Raw genomic sequence first — 20,523 nt, forward strand, 5'->3', positions numbered from 1 at the left:
TCCCTGTAATTCATCTGAGTCTTCAACTTCCAACTGTGATCCCTTGCTGCTGTGTCCCATCTCTGGAACATCCTGTCTCTGTCCACCTTGTCGATTCATCTCAGTATTTTATATTTCGTTTTCATATCCCCCTTATCTCTCCTGTCCTCACGTATCGTCAGATTGATTTTCCTTAACCTCTCCTCATAGGATATACCCCTTAGCTCCGGGACTAGTCTAGTTGCAAATCTTTGCACTTTCTCTAATTTCCTTACGTGCTTGGCTAGGTGTGGATTCCAAACTAGCGCTGCATACTCCAATAACGTACACGGTGTACAGGGTCCTGAACGATTCCTTACTGAGATGTCGGACTGCTGTTCTTAGGTTTGCTAGGCGCCCGTATGCTGCAGCAGTTGTTTGGTTGATGTGCGCCTCAGATGTGCCCGGTGTTATACTCATTCCAGAATCGTGCGCGCGCGCGGGCGTGTGTGTGTGTGTGTGCGTGTGTCTGTGTGTATGTGTGTGTGTGAGTGTGTGTGTGTGCGTGTGTGTGTGTGTGTATGTGTGTGTGTGTGTGTGTGTGTGTGTGTATGTGTATGTGTGTGTGTGTGTGTGTGTAGTCACCTAGTTGACGTTGCAGGGGTCGAGTCCGAGCTCCTGGCCCCCTCTTCACTGGTCGCTACTAGGTCACTCTCCCTGAACCGTGAGCTTTATCATACCTCTGCTTAAAGCTACGTATGGATCCTGCCTCCACTACATCGCTTCCCAAACTATTCCACTTACTGACTACTCTGTGGCTGAAGAAATACTTCCTAACATCCCTGTGATTCATCTGTGTCTTCAACTTCCAACTGTGTCCCCTTGTTACTGTGTCCAATCTCTGAAACATCCTGTCTTTGTCCACCTTGTCAATTCCTCTCAGTATTTTGTATGTCGTTATCATGTCCCCCACTATCTCTCCTGTCCTTCAGTGTCGTCAGGTTGATTTCCCTTAACCTCTCCTCGTAGGACATACCTCTTAGCTCTGGGACTAGTCTTGTTGCAAACCTTTGCACTTTCTCTAGTTTCTTTACGTGCTTGGCTAGGTGTGGGTTCCAAACTGGTGCCGCATACTCCAATATGGGCCTAACGTACACGGTGTACAGGGTCCTGAATGATTCCTTATTAAGATGTCGGAATGCTGTTCCGAGGTTTGCTAGGCGCCCATATGCTGCAGCCGTTATTTGGTTGATGTGCTCTTCAGGAGATGTGCCTGGTGTTATACTCACCCCAAGATCTTTTTCCTTGAGTGAGGTTTGTAGTCTCTGGCCCCCTAGACTGTACTCCGTCTGCGGTCTTCTTTGCCCTTCCCCAATCTTCATGACTTTGCACTTGGTGGGATTGAACTCCAGGAGCCAATTGCTGGACCAGGTCTGCAGCCTGTCCAGATCCCTTTGTAGTTCTGCCTGGTCTTCGATCGAGTGAATTCTTCTCATCAACTTCACGTCATCTGCAAACAGGGACACCTCAGAGTCTATTCCTTCCGTCATGTCGTTCACAAATACCAGAAACAGCACTGGTCCTAGGACTGACCCCTGTGGGACCCAGCTGGTCACAGGTGCCCACTCTGACACCTCGCCACGTACCATGACTCGCTGCTGTCTTCCTGACAAATATTCCCTGATCCATTGTAGTGCCTTCCCTGTTATCCCTGCTTGGTCCTCCAGTTTTTGCACCAATCTCTTGTGTGGAACTGTGTCAAACGCCTTCTTGCAGTCCAAGAATATGCAATCCACCCACCACTCTCTCTCTTGTCTTACTGCTGTCACCATGTCATAGAACTCCAGTAGGTTTGTGACACAGGATTTCCCGTCCCTGAAACCATGTTGGCTGCTGTTGATGAGATCATTCCTTTCTAGGTGTTCCACCACTCTTCTCCTGATAATCTTCTCCATGATTTTGCATACTATACATGTCAGTGACACTGGTCTGTAGTTTAGTGCTTCATGTCTGTCTCCTTTTTTAAAGATTGGGACTACATTTGCTGTCTTCCATGCCTCAGGCAATCTCCCTGTTTCGATAGATGTATTGAATATTGTTGTTAGGGGTACACATAGCGCCTCTGCTCCCTCTCTCAGGACCCATGGGGAGATGTTATCTGGCCCCATTGCCTTTGAGGTATCTAGCTCACTCAGAAGCCTCTTCACTTCTTCCTCGGTTGTGTGCACTGTGTCCAGCACTTGGTGGTGTGCCCCACCTCTCCGTCTTTCTGGAGCCCCTTCTGTCTCCTCTGTGAACACTTCTTTGAATCTCTTGTTGAGTTCCTCACATACTTCACGGTCATTTCTTGTTGTCTCTCCTCCTTCCTTCCTTAGCCTGATTACCTGGTCCTTGAATGTTGTTTTCCTCCTGAAGTGGCTGTATAACAGTTTCGGGTCAGATTTGGCTTTCGCTGCTATGTCGTTTTCATATTGTCTTTGGGCCTCCCTTCTTATCTGTGCATATTCGTTTCTGGCTCTACGACTGGTCTCCTTATTCTCCTGGGTCCTTTGCCTTCTATATTTCTTCCATTCCCTAGCACACTTGGTTTTTGCCTCCCTGCACCTTTGGGTGAACCATGGACTCATCCTGGCTTTTTCATTATTCCTGTTACCCTTGGGTACAAACCTCTCCTCAGCCTCCTTGCATATTGTTGCTACATATTCTATCATCTCATTAACTAGCTTCCCTGCCAGTTCTCTATCCCACTGAACCCCGTTCAGGAAGTTCCTCATTCCCGTGTAGTCCCCTTTCTTGTAGTTTGGCTTCATTCGTCCTGGCCCTCCTGCTTCTCCCTCCACTTGTAGCTCTACTGTGTGTGTGTGTATATGTGTGTGTGTGTGTGTATGTGTATGTGTGAGTGTGTGTGTATGTGTGTGTGTGTGTATGTGTGTATATGTGTGTGTGTGTGTGTGTGTGTGTGTGTGTGTGTGTGTGTGTGTGTGTGTGTGTGTGTGTGTGTGTGTGTGTGTGTGTGTGTGTGTGTGTGTGTATGTGCATGTGTGTATGTGTGTGTGTATGTGTGTGTGTGTGTGTGTGTTTGTGTGTGTGTGTGTGTAAGACAGAGAGAGACACACAGAAAGAGACAGACACGTTTCTTGCAGCCCTCCCACTGTTTTCATCCCACACAACTAGGGCAGGAACAGCACTCAGCTGCTGGTCTGAAGGTGTCAGGAGAGGCCTCGAGTGCTGGTCCCAGACACTCAAGCCTCCCGATGGAACTCTCATAATATTAACTTGACCTGTAAGTTGTGACACAGTAATGCGTAATAAAATTTCTCAACACCGCCAAAAACAAAATTACAACACCATGTTTGTGAAGAGATCTTGACACAAGGAACTGAAACTAATTTCCCTTCCCTTAGATCAAACCTCATTAACACCCCTCCCCCACATTCCTCCGATTCCCCAAGCGCTTTCTGCAATTCAGCGCATCCTCAGGTATATAATAAATAAAATAGACGATCAATGTAGTATTTCTTAAAACTGCGAACAGCACAGCGCACAACACACACAGCACAGTCTACCATAACACAGCACAGTCTACCATAACACAGCACAGTCTACCATAACACAGCACGGTCTACCATAACACAGCACAGTCTACCATAACACAGCACAGTCTACCATAACACAGCACAGTCTACCATAACACAGCACAGTCTACCATAACACAGCACAGTCTACCATAACACAGCACGGTCTACCATAACACAGCACAGTCTACCATAACACAGCACAGTCTACCATAACACAGCACAGTCTACCATAACACAGCACAGTCTACCATAACACAGCACAGTCTACCATAACACAACACAGTCTACCATAACACAGCACAGTCTACCACAACACAGCAGAGTCTACCATAACACAGCACAGTCTACCATAACACAGCACAGTCTACCATAACACAGCACAGTCTACCATAACACAGCAGAGTCTACCATAACACAGCACAGTCTACCATAACAGAGCACAGTCTACCATAACACACACAGCACAGTCTACCATAACACAGCACAGTCTACCATAACACAGCACAGTCTACCATAACACACACAGCACAGTCTACCATAACACAGCACAGTCTACCATAACACACACAGCACAGTCTACCATAACACAGCACAGTCTACCATAACACACACAGCACAGTCTACCATAACACAGCACAGTCTACCATAACACAGCACAGTCTACCACAACACACAGAGCACAGTCTACAATAACACACACATCACAGTCTACCATAACACACACAGCACAGTCTACAATAACACACACAGCAGTCTACCATAACACACACAGCACAGTCTACAATAACACACACAGCACAGTCTATCATAACACACACAGCACAGTCTACAATAACACACACAGCACAGTCTACCATAACACACACAGCACAGTCTACAATAACACACACAGCACAGTCTACAATAACACACACATCACAGTCTACCATAACACACACAGCACAGTCTACAATAACACACACAGGACAGTCTACAATAACACACACAGCACAGTCTACCACAACACAGCACAGTCTACAATAACACACACATCACAGTCTACAATAACACTGTGAGGGAAAAGTTCAATAGATAGGAGTAGCGAGGGAGTATATAGTAACAATAGTTTCATTGCCTGCTACTTGTTAAGGTAGGGTAAGTCCAGCTCCCGCTATTCCCCCCCCCCCCTTTTTCCCCCTCTCCGAAAGTGATAGTTTGATTGCCGGCTGCTTGTTAAGGTAGGGTCAGTCTAGCTCCGGCTATCCCTTCCCCTTTCTTCTACCCCCCCCCCCCCGAAAGGTGACGTGTGGGGCTCCAGTCAAACAGTAAATCACTCGACTCACAGCTCCCAACACTACTGTAAGTACACGCCTGATCATATTTTAGTGGACTTATTGGTTGAAAGCTTCACTTTTGACCAATAATTAACTTAGTCCTTTCAGTCTTGATAGGTTAAAATGTTTTAATAATCACCACATCTTTTAGGTATTGTACTTATCATGGAGAGAGATTTCTTAAGCAGTGGGTAATCTGTCTCTCTTTACAGCTTGAAAGGACAGAGAGGGTCACCTGCTAATCAGCGAGTAGAATTGAAGGAGACGGACTAACGTTCTGAGGCGTCCCAATTTCTGATCCACTTACCTGTTTGTGTATGCAAGTAGCAGGATATAACCCCTCATCATTGCAGTGGAAAAAAAACCTGCTTTCCTGTCATCTGGACGGATTATTGACGGCTAGAAAATCTGTGAAGAACGAGCCGGTGGGTTGTCATCAACACCTGCGCCCCCCCCCCATCATCGGCAACGGCTACGATTTCAACAACACGCAGTGTCACCAACACCAGACACCCAAGTTTTATATATATATATTAGCGTTGAATTCAGATATCATTTATATTTTTCATTTTTCATTTTCTTTAAGGTAGGATTAATATTTCATATTTAAGTGTTTTATATTTTATATTTTCTAAATAATAAAGTGTTTATGTTTGTCAGTTTTTGTTCTTTTTCTATTCATTAATTTTCCTGAGGATGAGCCAGCCTTGGTAATACTGTCTGAATTTGTTACAGGGCTGAGTAAGCCTTCACAAGTGGCGACCTTGCCAGGATCACACTCGACTGAATCAAGATTCAACTCCATCTCGAATCTACCATTGGAACTTCAACGCCGCATACCACAGACGGTTACCACCACCCATGAGTAATCATTCTCTATGGTAGGACTACAGTACAGGTATTTAAAAGATTTGGTGATTGTTATAGTCTCAATTTATTGTAAGTCAAGTCAGGCAGGATATAATATTTAATTCTGCCACCTTTTTGTTCGAGCTTGAAACACTTTGGAGGATTAGACTCTAGGGACCCGAGATTTTCCAGTGACAATTTGTTTCATTGAGCTCTTTATTATACCAAGGGAACTGTCGTAGGAAACTCTTGATTTGTTGGTGAGAAGATTGGATGGTCAAGTGACCCCATTCTACTTACTGTTTGCTCGGAGCCGGCATAGAACCCTTCGTTTTCATTAATATATATTGTTAAATTGAAGCAGGGATCGAGCCCTCTGGTTTATTTACAGTTTGAGCGGAGCAGGAATTGAACCCTCTGTTTTCTTTAATACCCGTTTCATTTCCCCTGATAGTTTAAGTTATTCTTGCAAGTATTGAGGAATACCAGTTTTGGATGAATGCTGGAAGTAAGTTAGGAATAACAGGGAAAAATTTGGAATCTTTTATTAGTGCTAAGATCCAGGAAAGACTTGAAAGAGAGAGAATTGAGAGAGAAGAAAGACAGTCAGAAAGGGAAAGAGAAGAAGAAAAGGAGAGAGAGAGAATCGAAAGAGAAGAAGAAAAGGAGAGAGAGAGAATCGAAAGAGAAGAGAAAAAGGAGAGAGAGAGAATTGAGATAGAAAGACAGTTAGAAAGAGAGAGAGAAGACAAAAAGTAGTGTGATAGACTTGATCGTGAGGAAAGAGCTAGAGTACATGAAGAACAAGTTAAATTAAGAGAACTTGAGGAAAGAGCAAAGGATAGAGAAGTTGAGGAAAAAGCTAGAGAACGTGAGGAAAAAGCTAGAGAATGTGAGGAAAAAGCTAGAGAACTCGAGTTAATAGAGAGAGAAAAGGATCGCGAGCTCGAAAAAGCTCGCCTTGAATTAGAGAATAAAAAGTTAACTCTTACACAACAACAATTAGAGGAAGGAGTAATGGAACAACGTGCAGTCAGTGCACATATTCCAACACCTAATTTACCTTCCTTCACAGAGGGGGACGACATAACTTCATACATTATCAGGTTTGAAAATACCGCTACCCTCTGTGAATGGCCTGCTGACACCTGGGCTACCAGGTTAGGAATGTTATTTTCTGGTACAGCTTTGAATATCTATGCAACTTTGTCGCAGGACATCATACGTAATTATAACCTACTGAAGAAGGCAATCCTTAAAGCATATCAAAAAAACACAAATTCTTACAGGAAAGATTTCAGGTATGCCACCTTACAGCCTGGCCAGAACTTTCAGCAGTTGCAGGTAACACTTTCGTTTGTTCGACTTTTGGATAGAGAGTTCAGGAATTGATCACAGCTATGAATCTCTTAGAGACTTCATGATTGCTGACCAGTTCCTGACAGCTCTTCCTCACCAGATACGAACATTCATCAGAAATCTTAACCTGATTAAAGCTGAGGAAGTTGCTGAGGCTGCTGACCTGTATGCTGAGGCTCATAATTCCTATAAAGACCTAAAGGGATCGAACCCTAAGGGCAAGGGTTCATCAGACCTTAAGAAATCAAAGCCTCTAGTGGAAAGTAAAATGACTTCTTTTATTCCTGTTTGTCATTTGTGTGGTGTTAAGGGACATAAACGTCCAGATTGTCCTTCTAAGAAGGTCCAAAAAGTTGGAAGATGTTTTAAAGACTGTAATGACCAAGCACCCTTCTGTTCAGGAACAGTTAATGGACTTAATGTATCTACCATTTTACGAGACACTGGATGCACATGTATAGTCATTTCTGATAAGCTGTTCCCTAATCTTAAAGAAACTCATTCCTCTGCTATACTTTCAGACTACTTGGGCCGTACGGACACTTTTCCTACCATCCGTTGTTACATTAGGTCTAAATGGTTCACAGGTTGGTCTGAAGCCGTACTAGCTCCCATCACTTCTTGCTCCGTACTAATAGGTAACGTAAAAGGTGCCATTCCTCCTTCTGAGGTTGACCTTTCATTACCAAAGATGGACATAAGCTTTTCAGATCCTCTTCCTATAGAGTCAGAGAAGCCCCTCGAAAGTTCAGATGAGACAATGTCTCGCGAGATTCATGTGGGATTAAAAACCAGTGATGCTACTCTCGAAAGCGAGGTAGTAGGATCACCGGTTCACTTGTTAGATGAAAGTGAAGATATCACCTCCGATACCATAAATGTCTTGACTAGGGCTCAGACCAAAGCCCAGGCTTCTCCTACTATCCATCCTTTGATTTTCCCTGACTTTAAGCCTTTAGATATATCGAAGGACTCCTTCGTGGTCTGGTGGCTAAAGCTCCCGCTTCACACACGGAGGGCCCGGGTTCGATTCCCGGCGGGTGGAAATTCCGACACGTTTCCTTACACCTATTGTCCTGTTCACCTAGCAGCAAATAGGTACCTGGGTGTTAGTCGACTGGTGTGGGTCGCATCCTGGGGGACAAGATTAAGGACCCCAATGGAAATAAGTTAGACAGTCCTCGATGACGCACTGACTTTCTTGGGTTATCCTGGGTGGCTAACCCTCCGGGGTTAAAAATCCGAACGAAATCTTATCTTATTTTCTTATCTTGTCAAGTTACAACGTAATTGCCCTTCTCTTCAGAATTGCCATAATGCCGTTAACAAAATAAAGTTATCCAAAGGAAAAACTTTTCATATAAATTTGAATATATAAAAGGTATCTTGTACAAGTCAGTATTCAAATTAAATTCAGATGAGATAGACTATTCCATCTTAGTTGTTCCAAGTCAATGCAAAGATACTGTTCTTAAAATGGCTCATGACCTGCCAGTGGCCGGACATTTCTCGCATCGTAAAACCTTAAATAAAATTAGGGAAACCTATTTTTGTCCAAAAATGTCCTCAGATGTCACTACTTATTGTAGATCGTGTAAAGTTTGCCAACTGTCATCTTCCCGAGGTACCAGGCGAGTACCTATGGTCAAAATGCCAGTCTTTACGGTACCCTTTGAAAGAGTAGCTATTGACATCGTTGGTCCTTTATCTCCACTTTCATCTGGGGGACATAGATATATATTAACATTAGTTGATTATGCTTCGAGTTTCCCTGAAGCCGTTTCCTTAAAGACCATAACTACTACAGAGGTGGCTGAAGCCCTTTTGTCCATCTTCTCCAGAGTGGGCATCCCTAGAGAAATTTTGTCTGACCGTGGGACACAATTCACATCTGACTTAATGCAACATCTATACCAACTTCTGGGAGTGAAGCCTCTCTTCACCACACCCTATCATCCCAGATGTAATGGGAGGATTGAGCGCCAGCATTCGATTCTCAAGTCCATTTTAAGGAAACTTTGCTCCCTTAAACCTAAGGAGTGGCATCGTTACCTACCCTGTGCTTTGTTTGCCATGAGAGAAGTTCCCAGTGACTCTTTGGGGTTTTCACCTTTTGAACTTCTCTATGGTAGACAGGCCAGAGGCCCATTGTCCATCCTTCATGACTTATGGACTAATGAGGACGTAAAGGCTGAGATTCAGTCTTCTTACCAGTTTCTCCTTGACCTTAGATCCAAACTTGAGGAGACCTCTGATATAGTTTCGAAAACTTAAGCTTGTCAATGGACCAGTACAAAACCTATTTTAATTCCAAAAGTCAGAGGAGAAGTTTTAAAGTAGGAGACGAAGTTCTGGTACTTTTGCCTATCAAGTCAAATAAATTATTAGTAGCATGGAAAGGTCCATATAAAGTATTAAAAATTTGTGGGAAAGTTGACTACCTCATAGAAGTCAAGGGGAAACCTAAGCTTTATCATATCAACATCCTTAAGAAATATTACCGAAGAAATTCGGTTAACTGCCTTAATAACTTTGACTTAGTTTTTCCACACGAACTTGATAAGACAACTGAAGAATGTAAGGTGTGCGTAATTGACACCTCTAACTTAGACTATGATGAAGAACTACATGACTTGGTGACTCTTGACCACTCGGGCGCAACCAACATTAATATTAATGAATCTTTGGATGACCATAAGAGACATGAACTACTTCAATGTGTGAGTAACTTTTCAGACGTCTTTACTGATATTCCAGGTGTTACCTCCACGGTAGTCCATAAGATTGACTTAGTGACGGACAATCCTATCAAACGAAAATTATACCCAGTTCCAGTTCACCTTAGGGATGCATTTGACCGAGAGGTAGACAAATTATTAAAACTAAAGATCATTGAACATTCAGTATCTGCATATTGCTCACCATATTGCACAGTTTACAATAACACACACATCACAGTCTACCATAACACACACAGCACAGTCTACAATAACACACACAGCACAGTCTACAATAACACACACATCACAGTCTACAATAACACACACAGCACAGTCTACAATAACACACACAGCACAGTCTACCATAACACACAGTGCGCATTCTACCACAACACAGTGCAGTCTACCACAGTGCGCATTCTACCACAACACAGTGCAGTCTACCACAGTGCACAGTCTACCACAATACACAGTGCACAGTCTACAACAACACACAGTGCACAGTCTACTACAACACACAGTGCACAGTCTACCACAGTGCACAATCTACCACAGTTCACAGTCAACCACAGTGCACAGTGTACCACAGTGCACAGTCTACCACAGTTCACAGTCAACCACAGTGCACAGTCTACCACAGTGTACAGTCTACCACACCACACAGTGTACAGTCTACCACACCACACAGTGCACAGTCTACCACAACACACAGTGCACAGTCTACCACAACACACAAAGCACAGTCTACAACAACATACAGTGCACAGTCTACCACAACACACAGAGCACAGTCTACAACAACACACAGTGCACAGACTACCACAACACAGCACAGTCCAGCACAACACAGCACAGCACAGTCTACCGCAACACAACATAATCCAACACAATACAGCAGAGCCCACCAAAATACAGACAGCACAGTTTACCGCAACACAACACAGTCCAGCACAACACAGCACAGTCCAACACAGCACAGTCCAGCACAGCACAGTCCAACACAGCACAGTACAACACAGCACAGTCCAACACAGCACAGTCCAACACGGCGCAGTCCAACATAACACAGCACGTTCCAACTCAGCAAAGCACAGTCTCACACTGCACAGCACAGTCCAGCAAAGCACAGTCCAGCACAGCACAGTCCAGCACAGCACAGTCCAACCTCGTAAGATTTTTTCCTTTGATATGAGATCCTATAAATCTATACACACTATACTGTATAGTGTGTATAGTATATACAGTGTATAACACTAGCACTGTATATACTACACACTGTTTACACTGCACTCTACATACTCTGGACACATTGCATACATTACATACTGTGTACAGTACACACTTCATACACTGCACACTGTATACAGTATACATTGCATACACTACACTATACACACCACGTCACAATCACGGCAGCCTCACCATTTAAATCGTATTTTCTGGACGAGCGAGGAAATTTATGGGCGGAATTTATATACGCAGAAGACTTGTGCAAAACTCTAGGAGGGAGAGAGAGAGAGAGAGAGAGAGAGAGAGAACGTGTATCCAGAGACTCAGCTCCTGGCCCCGCCTCCTAAACCACCTGGATCTGCATCACTGATGTCTGCTTCATGACTACTCTTGAAGCTGTGTATTAAGTTTGCCTCCACCACTGCTTCGTCCAAGTCATTCCACTCTTCAAACCTCCCTGAGACTAGAGAAATATTTGGGAATAAAGACACTGACAACAGAGGATTCTTACAGTCCAACGTTTCGCCCAAGACTGGATTTGATCCAGTATACAGGAATAAGCAAAGACAAGAGAGCATTGTGAAGTGAGCATTGTGAAGTGAGCATTGTGAAGCGAGCATTGTGAACCAAACTTTATGAAGCGAGCATTGTGAAGTGAGCATTGTGAAGCGAGCATTGTGAACCAAACTTTATGAAGCGAGCATTGTGAAGTGAGCATTGTGAAGCGAGCATTGTAAACTGAGCATTTTGAAGTAAGCATTGTGAAGTAAGCATTGTGAAGTGAGCATTGTGAAGTGAGCATTGTGAAGCAAGCATTGTGAAGTGAGCATTGTGAAGCGAGCATTGTGAAGTGAGCATTGTGAAGTAAGCATTGTGAAGTGAGCATTGTGAAGCAAGCATTGTGAAGTGAGCATTGTGAAGCGAGCATTGTGAAGCGAGCATTGTGAAGTAAGCATTGTGAAGTGAGCATTGTGAAGTAAGCATTGTGAAGTAAGCATTGTGAAGTGAGCATTGTGAAGTAAGCATTGTGAAGCGAGCATTGTGAAGTAAGCATTGTGAAGTGAGCATTGTGAAGTAAGCATTGTGAAGTAAGCATTGTGAAGTAAGCATTGTGAAGTGAGCATTGTGAAGTAAGCATTGTGAAGCGAGCATTGTGAAGTAAGCATTGTGAAGTGAGCATTGTGAAGTAAGCATTGTGAAGTAAGCATTGTGAAGCGAGCATTGTGAAGTAAGCATTGTGAAGTGAGCATTGTGAAGTAAGCATTGTGAAGTAAGCATTGCGAAGTGTGCATTGTGAAGTAAGCATTGTGAAGTGAGCATTGTGAAGTAAGCATTGTGAAGCGAGCATTGTGAAGTGAGCATTGTGAAGTAAGCATTGTGAAGTAAGCATTGCGAAGTGACCATTGTGAAGTAAGCATTGTGAAGTAAGCATTGTGAAGTAAGCATTGTGAAGTAAGCATTGTGAAGTGAGCATTGTGAAGCAAGCATTGTGAAGTGAGCATTGTGAAGCGAGCATTGTGAAGCGAGCATTGTGAAGTAAGCATTGTCAAGTGAGCATTGTGAAGTAAGCATTGTGAAGTAAGCATTGTGAAGTAAGCATTGTGAAGTGAGCATTGTGAAGTAAGCATTGTGAAGCGAGCATTGTGAAGTAAGCATTGTGAAGTGAGCATTGTGAAGTCAGCAGCATTGTGAAGTGAGCATTGTGAAGCGAGCATTGTGAAGTGAGTATTGTGAAGTAAGCATTGAAGCATTGTGAAGTGAGCATTGTGAAGCATTGTGAAGTAAGCATTGTGAAGTAAGCATTGTGAAGTGAGCATTGTGAAGTAAGCATTGTGAAGCGAGCATTGTGAAGTAAGCATTGTGAAGTGAGCATTGTGAAGTAAGCATTGTGAAGTAAGCATTGTGAAGCGAGCATTGTGAAGTAAGCATTGTGAAGTGAGCATTGTGAAGTAAGCATTGTGAAGTAAGCATTCCGAAGTGAGCATTGTGAAGTAAGCATTGTGAAGTGAGCATTGTGAAGTAAGCATTGTGAAGCGAGCATTGTGAAGTGAGCATTGTGAAGTAAGCATTGTGAAGTAAGCATTGCGAAGTGAGCATTGTGAAGTAAGCATTGTGAAGTAAGCATTGCGAAGTGAGCATTGTGAAGTAAGCATTGTGAAGTGAGCATTGTGAAGTAAGCATTGTGAAGTGAGCATTGTGAAGCGAGCATTGTGAAGTAAGCATTGTGAAGTGAGCATTGTGAAGCGAGCATTGTGAAGTGAGCATTGTGAAGTAAGCATTGTGAAGCGAGCATTGTGAAGTGAGCATTGTGAAGTAAGCATTGTGAAGTAAGCATTGCGAAGTGAGCATTGTGAAGTAAGATTGTGAAGTAAGCATTGCGAAGTGAGCATTGTGAAGTAAGCATTGTGAAGCGAGCATTGTGAAGTAAGCATTGTGAAGTAAGCATTGTGAAGCGAGCATTGTGAAGTAAGCATTGTGAAGTAAGAATTGCGAAGTGAGCATTGTGAAGTAAGCATTGTGAAGTAAGAATTGCGAAGTGAGCATTGTGAAGTAAGCATTGTGAAGTGAGCATTGTGAAGTAAGCATTGTGAAGTGAGCATTGTGAAGTAAGCATTGTGAAGTGAGCATTGTGAAGTAAGAATTGTGAAGTGAGCATTGTGAAGTAAGCATTGTGAAGTAAGCATTGCGAAGTGAGCATTGTGAAGTAAGCATTGTGAAGTAAGCATTGTGAAGCGAGCATTGTGAAGCGAGCATTGTGAAGTGAGCATTGTGAAGTAAGAATTGTGAAGTGAGCATTGTGAAGTAAGCATTGTGAAGTAAGCATTGCGAAGTGAGCATTGTGAAGTAAGCATTGTGAAGTAAGCATTGTGAAGCGAGCATTGTGAAGCGAGCATTGTGAAGTGAGCATTGTGAAGTAAGAATTGCGAAGTGAGCATTGTGAAGTAAGCATTGTGAAGTAAGCATTGTGAAGTAAGAATTGCGAAGTGAGCATTGTGAAGTAAGCATTGTGAAGTGAGTATTGTGAAGTAAGAATTGTGAAGTGAGCATTGTGAAGTAAGCATTGTGAAGTAAGCATTGCGAAGTGAGCATTGTGAAGTAAGCATTGTGAAGTAAGCATTGTGAAGCGAGCATTGTGAAGCGAGCATTGTGAAGTGAGCATTGTAAAGTAAGCATTGTGAAGTAAGCATTGTGAAGTGAGCATTGTGAAGTAAGCATTGTGAGGAAAGCATTGTGAAGCGAGCATTGTGAAGTGAGCATTGTTAAGTAAGCATTGTGAGGAAAGCATTGTGAAGCGAGCATTGTGAAGCAAGCATTGTGAAGTAAGCATTGTGAGGAAAGCATTGTGAAGCGAGCATTGTGAAATGAGCATTGTGAAGTAAGCATTGTGAAGCGAGCATTGTGAAGTGAGCATTGTTAAGTAAGCATTGTGAAGTGAGCATTGTGAAGCGAGCATTGTTAAGTAAGCATTGTGAAGTAAGCATTGTGAAGTGAGTATTGTGAAGTGAGCATTGTGAAGTGAGCATTGTGAAGTGAGCATTGTGAAGTGAGCATTGTGAAGCGAGCATTGTGAAGCGAGCATTGTTAAGTAAGCATTGTGAAGTAAGCATTGTGAAGTAAGTATTGTGAAGTGAGCATTGTGAAGCGAGCATTGTGAAGTGAGCATTGTGAAGCGAGCATTGTGAAGCGAGCATTGTGAAGCGAGCATTGTGAAGTAAGCATTGTGAAGTGAGCATTGTGAAGTAAGCATTGTGAAGCGAGCATTGTGAAGTAAGCATTGTGAAGTGAGCATTGTGAAGTAAGCATTGTGAAGTGAGCATTGTGAAGTAAGCATTGTGAAGTAAGCATTGCGAAGTGAGCATTGTGAAGTAAGCATTGTGAAGTAAGCATTGTGAAGTAAGCATTGTGAAGCGAGCATTGTGAAGCGAGCATTGTGAAGTGAGCATTGTAAAGTAAGCATTGTGAAGTAAGAATTGCGAAGTGAGCATTGTGAAGTAAGCATTGTGAAGTGAGTATTGTGAAGTAAGAATTGTGAAGTGAGCATTGTGAAGTAAGCATTGTGAAGTAAGCATTGCGAAGTGAGCATTGTGAAGTAAGCATTGTGAAGTAAGCATTGTGAAGTAAGCATTGTGAAGCGAGCATTGTGAAGCGAGCATTGTGAAGTGAGCATTGTGAAGTTAGCATTGTGAAGTGAGCATTGTGAAGTCAGCATTGTGAAGTAAGCATTGCGAAGTGAGCATTGTGAAGTAAGCATTGTGAAGTAAGCATTGTGAAGTAAGCATTGTGAAGCGAGCATTGTGAAGCGAGCATTGTGAAGTGAGCATTGTAAAGTAAGCATTGTGAAGTAAGCATTGTGAAGTGAGCATTGTGAAGTGAGCATTGTGAAGTGAGCATTGTGAAGTAAGCACTGTGAAGTAAGCATTGTGAAGTGAGTATTGTGAAGTAAGCATTGTGAAGTGAGCATTGTGAAGTGAGCATTGTGAAGTGAGCATTGTGAAGTGAGTATTGTGAAGTGAGTATTGTGAAGTAAGCATTGTGAAGTAAGCATTGTGAAGTGAGCATTGTGATGTGAGCATTGTGATTGTGAAGTTGTTAGCATTGTGAAGTGAGTGAAGTGAGCATTGTGAAGTGAGCATTGTGAAGTGAGCATTGTGAAGTGAGCATTGCATTGTGAAGTGAGCATTGTGAAGTTGTGAAGTGAGCATTGTGAAGTGAGCATTGTGAAGTGAGCATTGTGAAGTAAGCAGCATTGTGAAGTGAGCATTGTGAAGTGAGCATTGTGAAGTGAGCATTGTGAAGTGAGCATTGTGAAGTGAGTATTGTGAAGTAAGCATTGTGAAGTAAGCATTGTGAAGTGAGCATTGTGAAGTGAGCATTGTGAAGTAAGCATTGTGAAGTAAGCACTGTGAAGTAAGCACTGTGAAGTAAGCATTGTGAAGTAAGCATTGTGAAGTGAGCATTGTGAAGTGAGCATTGTGAAGTGAGTATTGTGAAGTAAGCATTGTGAAGTAAGCATTGTGAAGTGAGCATTGTGAAGTGAGCATTGTGAAGTGAGCATTGTGAAGTAAGCATTGTGAAGTGAGCATTGTGAAGTGAGCATTGTGAAGTAAGCATTGTGAAGTGAGCATTGTGAAGTGAGCATTGTGAAGTGAGCATTGTGAAGTGAGCATTGTGAAGTGAGCATTGTGAAGTGAGCATTGTGAAGTGAGCATTGTGAAGTGAGCATTGTGAAGTGAGCATTGTGAAGTGAGCATTGTGAAGTGAGCATTGTGAAGTGAGCATTGTGAAGTGAGCATTGTGAAGTGAGCATTGTGAAGTGAGCATTGTGAAGTGAGCATTGTGAAGTGAGCATTGTGAAGTGAGCATTGTGAAGTGAGCATTGTGAAGTGAGCATTGTGAAGTGAGCATTGTGAAGTAAGCATTGTGAAGTAAGCATTGTGAAGTAATTGCATTGTGAAGTGAACATTGTGAAGTGAAGCATTGTGAAGTGAAGTAAGCATTGTGAAGTGAACATTGTGAAGTAAGCATTGTGAAGTGAGCATTGTGAAGTGAGCATTGTGAAGTAAGCATTGTGAAGTAAGCATTGTGAAGTAAGCATTGTGAAGTAAGCATTGTGAAGTGAACATTGTGAAGTGAGCATTGTGAAGTGAGCATTGTGAAGTGAGCATTGTGAAGTAAGCATTGTGAAGTGAGCATTGTGAAGTAAGCATTGTGAAGTGAGCATTGTGAAGTGAGCATTGTGAAGTGAGCATTGTGAAGTAAGCATTGTGAAGTGAGCATTGTGAAGTGAGCATTGTGAAGTAAGCATTGTGAAGTGAGCATTGTGAAGTGAGCATTGTGAAGTGAGCATTGTGAAGTGAGTATTGTGAAGTAAGCATTGTGAAGTAAGCATTGTGAAGTAAGCATTGTGAAGTGAACATTGTGAAGTAAGCATTGTGAAGTGAGCATTGTGAAGTAAGCATTGTGAAGTGAGCATTGTGAAGTAAGCATTGTGAAGTGAGCATTGTGAAGTAAGCATTGTGAAGTGAGCATTGTGAAGCGAGCATTGTGAAGTGAGCATTGTGAAGTGAGCATTGTGAAGTAAGCATTGTGAAGTGAGCATTGTGAAGCGAGGACCCTGAAGCGAGGATAGGGAGGTCAGGCCTACACAACAACAGGTCATACAAAAGATTGTTTAAACTGCGAGACCAGGTCATATTTGAGGTCATTAAATATCGAGACAGTAAAGTGAGGTCAATTATTGGTGGTCGTCAGAGGGGGGGAGGGGGAAGCTGGCCAAAATGAGCGTGATGTGGGCCTTTCCTCTCCCTCCCACCCCCCTCCCTCCCCCTCCCCCCCCCTCCCTCCCCCTCCCTCCCCTCCTCTTCCCCCTCCCTCCCCCTCCCCCTCTCTCCCCCTCCCTCCCCCTCCCTCCCCCACACACTACCTTGTCACTGATAAACAGAATTACTAAATTAGCACCCCCCCAAAAAAAAAAATCTGGGAAGGTGCCCTCGATGCTGAAGGGCTCTTGATCCAGGGGAACTGGACCGAATCTCAACTTCCATGGATGAAACTAGATTGCCTACCATTTCTCTCCCCCCCCCCCGACCCCACGCCCCAGTTGGCTTCCCTACGGGCTTAGCGCTCTCCCCACGGACATAACCCAGAGAAATCTGAAACGGACGGTATTTACATGTAAATAAGTGTGACGGGTGTTGAATATTATTTTAAAAATCGAATTAAAAGAATTATATCCTTACGGGTTTAGCTTTTCCCAGAGAATATGAAAAAAATAATGCAGGTTAAGTTCTTGGAAAACTTTGCATAACTTATGATAGACACTGACGAGCTTGATCAGTCAGATTTTGCGGACGAAGGTTCGAGTCTGCACTCATTGTACAGCATCACCAGAGTTCTTTTATACTTCTGATGTGTGTGTACACGTTAAGGCGTGTGTACACGTTAAGGCGTGTGTACACGTTATTGAGCATGTGCGTACGCTTCAAGTCCCTGCGTATACATTAAGAGCGTGTGTACACGCTAAGGCGTGTGTGTACGCTTCAACACTTCCCTACGTACACTTAAGCAGCATGTGTACACGTTAAGGCTTCCCTGTGTACTCGTTATTGAGCGTGTGTGTACACTTCAACACTTCCTTACGTACACATCATTAAGAAGAGCGTGTGTGTACACTTCAACACTTCCTTACGTACACATCATTAAGAAGAGCGTGTGTGTACACTTCAACACTTCCTTACGTACACATCATTAAGAAGAGCGTGTGTGTACACTTCAACACTTCCTTACGTACACATCATTAAGAAGAGCGTGTGTGTACACTTCAACACCTCTCTACCTTAAGTGTTGCAAGGTCTCTACTAAAAACATGGAGCTAAGCTGGCAAATCTCTTCAACAAAGCTCCTTGACAAACATTTACCCTCGTCACTGCTAGTGAATACCCTCTACTGCCCACTACACACACACACACACACACACACACACACACACACACACACACACACACACACACACACACACACACACACACACACACACACACACACACCTGGAGCCTCATGGGGGTCCCGAAACATGGAGAGCTAAGGTGATGGATGTGGTACTGGAAAACCTCATGCATCAACACATCAGGGACACTATCAGAGAGAGAGGGGAGGATGAACCAGCAAGACTGGACCTTGTGTTCACCGTGAGCAGTTCAGACATTGAGGACATCACATATGAGAGGCCCCTTGGAGCTAGTGATCACGTAGTTCCGAGTTTTGATTACATAGTAGAGTTACAAGTGGAGAGCGTAACGGGTGTCGAATGGGAAAAGTCAAACTATAAGAGGGGGGACTACACAGGTATGAGAAACTTCCTGCGGGAAGTTCAGTGGGACAGAAAACTGGTAGGAAAGTCAGTAAACGAAATGATGGAATATATTTTTTTTTTTTTTTTATTATCACACCGGCCGATTCCCACCAAGGCAGGGTGGCCCGAAAAAGAAAAACTTTCACCATCATTCACTCCATCACTGTCTTGCCAGAAGGGTGCTTTACACTACAGTTTTTAAACTGCAACATTAACACCCCTCCTTCAGAGTGCAGGCACTGTACTTCCCATCTCCAGGACTCAAGTCCGGCCTGCCGGTTTCCCTGAATCCCTTCATAAATGTTACTTTGCTCACACTCCAACAGCACGTCAAGTATTAAAAACCATTTGTCTCCATTCACTCCTATCAAACACGCTCACGCATGCCTGCTGGAAGTCCAAGCCCCTCGCACACAAAACCTCCTTTACCCCCTCCCTCCAACCCTTCCTAGGCCGACCCCTACCCCGCCTTCCTTCCACTACAGACTGATACACTCTTGAAGTCATTCTGTTTCGCTCCATTCTCTCTACATGTCCGAACCACCTCAACAACCCTTCCTCAGCCCTCTGGACAACAGTTTTGGTAATCCCGCACCTCCTCCTAACTTCCAAACTACGAATTCTCTGCATTATATTCACACCACACATTGCCCTCAGACATGACATCTCCACTGCCTCCAGCCTTCTCCTCGCTGCAACATTCATCACCCACGCTTCACACCCATATAAGAGCGTTGGTAAAACTATACTCTCATACATTCCCCTCTTTGCCTCCAAGGACAAAGTTCTTTGTCTCCACAGACTCCTAAGTGCACCACTCACTCTTTTTCCCTCATCAATTCTATGATTCACCTCATCTTTCATAGACCCATCCGCTGACACGTCCACTCCCAAATATCTGAATACGTTCACCTCCTCCATACTCTCTCCCTCCAATCTGATATTCAATCTTTCATCACCTAATCTTTTTGTTATCCTCATAACCTTACTCTTTCCTGTATTCACCTTTAATTTTCTTCTTTTGCACACCCTACTAAATTCATCCACCAATCTCTGCAACTTCTCTTCAGAATCTCCCAAGAGCACAGTGTCATCAGCAAAGAGCAGCTGTGACAACTCCCACTTTGTGTGTGATTCTTTATCTTTTAACTCCACGCCTCTTGCCAAGACCCTCGCATTTACTTCTCTTACAACCCCATCTATAAATATATTAAACAACCACGGTGACATCACACATCCTTGTCTAAGGCCTACTTTTACTGGGAAAAAATTTCCCTCTTTCCTACATACTCTAACTTGAGCCTCACTATCCTCGTAAAAACTCTTCACTGCTTTCAGTAACCTACCTCCTACACCATACACTTGCAACATCTGCCACATTGCCCCCCTATCCACCCTGTCATACGCCTTTTCCAAATCCATAAATGCCACAAAGACCTCTTTAGCCTTATCTAAATACTGTTCACTTATATGTTTCACTGTAAACACCTGGTCCACACACCCCCTACCTTTCCTAAAGCCTCCTTGTTCATCTGCTATCCTATTCTCCGTCTTACTCTTAATTCTTTCAATTATAACTCTACCATACACTTTACCAGGTACACTCAACAGACTTATCCCCCTATAATTTTTGCACTCTCTTTTATCCCCTTTGCCTTTATACA

This window comes from Cherax quadricarinatus, chromosome 50 (assembly GCF_038502225.1).
Source record: "Cherax quadricarinatus isolate ZL_2023a chromosome 50, ASM3850222v1, whole genome shotgun sequence".
NCBI lineage: Eukaryota > Metazoa > Arthropoda > Malacostraca > Decapoda > Parastacidae > Cherax > Cherax quadricarinatus.